Here is a 4,799-nt window from a genome sequence, read left to right on the forward strand (position 1 = left end):
ATTTGAACCATTAACTGTAAACTGAAGCCTCAGTGCGATCTTAGACTCTGACACGAATAATCCAATTGGGACTATGGGCATACAGAAGTGCTTTTAATGTTTTAACTTACGCTTAAAGTTTATGAAACTGTACATTTAATATGGCATGCGTGTTACCTTATTGTAACTGGTTCTTCACGTATTTTGAGCATTGGAGATGGCCACACAAGGAACTTACGCTGGGCACAACTGTTTCCCTGTCGTATCAAACCTGATACATTAATGAAGGTTCCACACGTTTTCTCCTTCTTGGAGGGCTACGCTGTTCCTCCAGATAATCTCAATCAGACATCTGCTTGTTAAATTGTTGTGTCACTTATAATTATCCAAGTCCCACACTCCCTGGTATCTAACGAAAGTCACCGTTTCAAGAGATTATTTGGCAATTTTGTAATCAATCCATAAGCGGTCTTTCCGTCTATTTAGAAGTAATGCTTTATATTTTTCTATGGGCAGTTACCAGTCTCAGCCGTAAGCATGGCTCCTCTGCGCGTCTTCCGCCAGTCCACTACAATTTTGTAGATGAAACTATTGTGGAATGCAGTACCCGAGATATGTACGTGACAACTGTACCATTCTAACACCTGCACTGAAGTCGAAGACAGTCCCTAGATAGGACTGCCCAACCCCTTCCCACTCCCACTCGGGATGCAGCCAAAAGACGCTAACAGTACTCTTTTATATAGAACAGACCGTTAAGGTAAGTGCCTTAACAGGTTTTAAAGACAGTAACGGAGACTCTAGTGGTAATATCTAGATAACACCTGAGACTTTATAAAAGGTTGTAATGTCTGGCACATGAGATGCCTTGTTTCGGTCATTTGACAAGCCATAACGTGAGTGAATAGTAAAACTATACACAAGAGAGATCATGCACTGTTTAATGTGAGCGGCAGCAGTTACAGTGCTGAATTGAGGGAGTATCACCGACTGAAAGGTCTGAGAGGCCCGTTTAAAGAAGATGACAATGAAATTCGAAAACACGTTCGTACTTGGTGTTGCACCTGAAAGAGGAAGGCGAACTATTACTGTGGAAGTTATATAAGACGTTGCTGTTGCTGTAAGTTACCAAGCAGTACATGCCCTGGCAACTGCCACAGCTCTGACCAACCCATACATCACAGTCCCTTTCCGAATGGTATCCGTACAAGATCAAGATGATGCAGCAACTGAAACTTCATGATCCGCAGCAACGTACTGAATCTGCACTTCGGGTTCTGGATCGAAGCTCCTGACTGTGGCCAGATAAATATTTCATGGAGTGACGAGGCACATTTTACACTAAAGAGTGCAGTGAATACACAGAATTGACAAATTTGTGGTAGTGCCCCGCACGTTGTGTCCAAAGAGCCATTGGACTGGCCGTATGCGATAGTAAGGAGTGGTTTCACAAGCACGCCATATTCGCGGGCCGTTTGTCTTTGAAGAATGCTTAATGGAACCTTCCACGAACGTGATATTTCCAGAAGTTTTCCATATTCATAGACTGGATGAAAAAAATTGAATAACCAACAAAAGGCTAACGTTCTACGAGGTAAGGGAGGGGGGGAGGGGGAGGGGAGTGGAATGTCAGAACATGGTAGCGACTAGAAACTCTGAAACGGGAAAGGATAAGGCTCAATCTAGATTTACTGGCGGTCAGTGAAGTGAAATGAAAAAAAAAAGACAAGCGTTTATGCTCAGATGAGTATAGAGTAATATCAACAGCAACAGAAAATGATTTGACGGTACTAGGATTCATTATGAATAGAAAGGTAGGACAGAGAGTGAGTTACCGTGAACAGTTCAGTGATAGGGTTATTATAATCAGAATAGACACCAAACCAACAATAATTCAGGTATATATGCCGACGTCGCAAGCTGAAGAGATAGAGAAAGTATATGAGCATATTGAAGTATATGAGCATATTGAACGGGTAATTCAGTACGTCAAAGGAGACAGCAGTGTAATAGCCATGGGGGATTGGAATGTGGTTGTAGGAGAAAGAGTAAAAGAAATCGTTACAGGAGAATATGGGCTTGGTAGTAGGAATGGATGAGGAGAAAGACTAATTGAATTTTGCAAGAAATTTCAGCTAGTGATATGGAACACTCTGTTCAAGAATCACAAGAGGAGGAGGAGCTTTAATTGGAAAAGTCCTAGAGATACGTTAAGATTCCAGTCAGATTACATCATGATGAGGCAGAGAATCGGAAATGAGATAGTGGATTGTAAGGCGCATCCAGAAGCTGATACAGACTTACATCACAACTTAGTAGAGCTCAAGATTAGGCTGGAGATTAAGAGAGTAGTCAGGAAGAATCAGTGCGCAAGGAATTGGGACACGGGAGTGCTAAGGAATGAACTGATACGCTTGAAGTTTTCTGAGGCTATAGATACTGCGATAAGAAATAGCTCGGTAGGCAGCTCAGTTGAAGAGGAGTAGATATCTCCTAAAAGGCAGTCACCAAAGTTGGAAAGAAAAACATACGTACAAAGAAGGTAAATGCCAAGAAAACATGGGTAACATAAGAAATCCTTTAGTTGATCGTTCAAAGACGGAAGTACAAAAAGTTCAGGTACAGAAATACAAGTCACTTAAGAATGAAGTGTGCAGGGAAGCTAAAGCGAAATTGCTGATGGAAGAGTGTGAAGAAATAGAAAAAGAAATGACTGTCGGAAGGACTTAGTCACCGTATAGGAAAGTCAAAATAACCTTCCGGGAAATGAATAGTAAAGATGGTAACCTTAAGAGTGAAGTGGGAGTTCCGCTGTTAAATGCAGAGGAGAGAGCAGATAGGAGAAAAGAGTACATTGAAGACCTCTATGATGAGATGATTAAAAAAAAGAAACATTAGTCGATGTAGAATGGATAGCAGATACAGTATTTCAATCAGAATTGGAAAGAGCTTGGAACACTTAATACCGAATATTGCAGACGGGATAGATAACTTTCCATTACAATTTCTAAAATCACTGAGGGAACTGGCAACAAAATAATTAGTCATGTTGATGTGTAGAATGCATGAGACTGGCGATAAACCATCTGACTTTCGGAATAACATCATCCACAAAATTATAAACATTGCAAGAGATGACAGGTGCGAGAGTTATTGCTTGATCATCTTAACAGCTCATGTATGCATGTTGCTGGCAAGGAAAATTGAGGATCACTTAGAAGATGATCAGTTTGGCTTTAGGAAAGGTAAGGTCAGCAGACAGGCAGTTCTGACGTTGCGGTTGATAATGGAAGCCAGAATAAAGAAAACTCAAGACACGTCCATAGGATCTGCCAATCTGGAAAATGCGTTCGACAGTATCAAATGGGGTAAATTGTTCGATATTCTGAAGAATGTAGAGGTAAGCTATAGGGAAAGACGGGTAATACACAATATGTTTAAGAAACAAGATGGCAACGGCCTTGTCGCAGTGGATACACCGGTTCCCGTGAGATCACCGAAGTTAAGCGCTGTCGGGCATGATCGGCGCTTGGATGGGTGACCATCCAGGCCGCCATGCGCTGTTGCCATTTTCCGGGCTGCACTGAGCCTCGTGATGCCAATTGAGGAGCTGCTCGACCGAATAGTAGCGTCTTCGGTCAAGAATACCATCATTACGACCGGGAGAGCGGTGTGCTGACCCCACGCCCCTCCTAACCGCATCCTCCTCTTAGGATGGCACTACGGTCGGATGGTCCCGATGGGCCACTTGTGGCCTGTAGACGAAGTGGTTTAAGAAACAAGATGGAACAGTAATAATGGGAAATCTTGAACGAAGTGCTCGGATTAAAAATGGTGCAGACAGGGGTGTAGACTTTGTCCCCTACTGTTCAATCTATACGTCGAAGAAACAATGATGAAAATTAAAGCAAGACTCAAGAGTATAAGTAAAATTCAAGGTGAAAGGATATCAATAGTAAGATTCGGTGATGACGTGCTATTCTCAGCGAGAGTGGAGAAGAATTACAGGAGCTGCTGAAGAGGAAGAACACTCTAATGAGTACAGAACATAGACTGAGAGTAAACTGAAGGAAGACGAAAGTAATGAGAAGTAGTAGAAATGAGAGTAGTGATATACTAAGCATCAGGATTGGTAATACCAAGCAGTTGAAGTTATGGAATGTTGCTACCAAGGTAGCAAAATAACACATGACGGACGAAGCAAGGAGAAAATAAAAAACGTAGACTATCACTGACAAAAAGGGTATTCGCCGTAAAGCGAAATCTACCGGTGTCAGATTTTAAATTGAGGAAGGAATTTCTGAGAATCTACGCCTGGAACATACCACTGTATGATAGTGAAACGTGAACTGTGGGAAAACCGGAAAAGAAGACAATCGAGGCATTTGAGACGTGGTGCTACAGAAACATGTTGAAAATTAGGTAGACTGATGAGGTAAGGAATAAGGAGGTTCTCTGTTGAATCGGCGAGGAAAGGAATGTATGGAAACACTAACAAGCGGAAGGGACAGAATGGTTGAACATTTGTTAAGACATCACGGAATAACTTCCGTGGCACCAGAGGGAGCTGTGGATGGTAAAAACAGTAGAGGAAGACAGGATTGGATTACTTCCAGCAAATAATTGAGGACTTAGGTTACAAGTGTCACTCTGAGATGAATAGGATGGCGCAGGAGAGGAATTAGTGGCTGACCTAATCAAACAAGTCAGAAGACTAAGGACTACAAAAATGATAACAAAAAAGAAGAAAAACGGCGTGCTAGACCACATGATTTTAATCCATGTGACCTATGGTTCTGGACATATCTGAAAGAAGTGAC

At 42.0% G+C, this 4,799-nt stretch overlaps 1 pseudogene; it reads left to right on the plus strand.

The window, feature by feature from the left end:
- Positions 1-3,430: 3,430 nt before the first annotated feature.
- LOC124621206 lies at positions 3,431-3,548 on the plus strand (annotated as a pseudogene).
- The last annotated feature ends 1,251 nt before the right edge of the window (positions 3,549-4,799 follow it).

This window comes from Schistocerca americana, chromosome 6 (assembly GCF_021461395.2).
Source record: "Schistocerca americana isolate TAMUIC-IGC-003095 chromosome 6, iqSchAmer2.1, whole genome shotgun sequence".
NCBI lineage: Eukaryota > Metazoa > Arthropoda > Insecta > Orthoptera > Acrididae > Schistocerca > Schistocerca americana.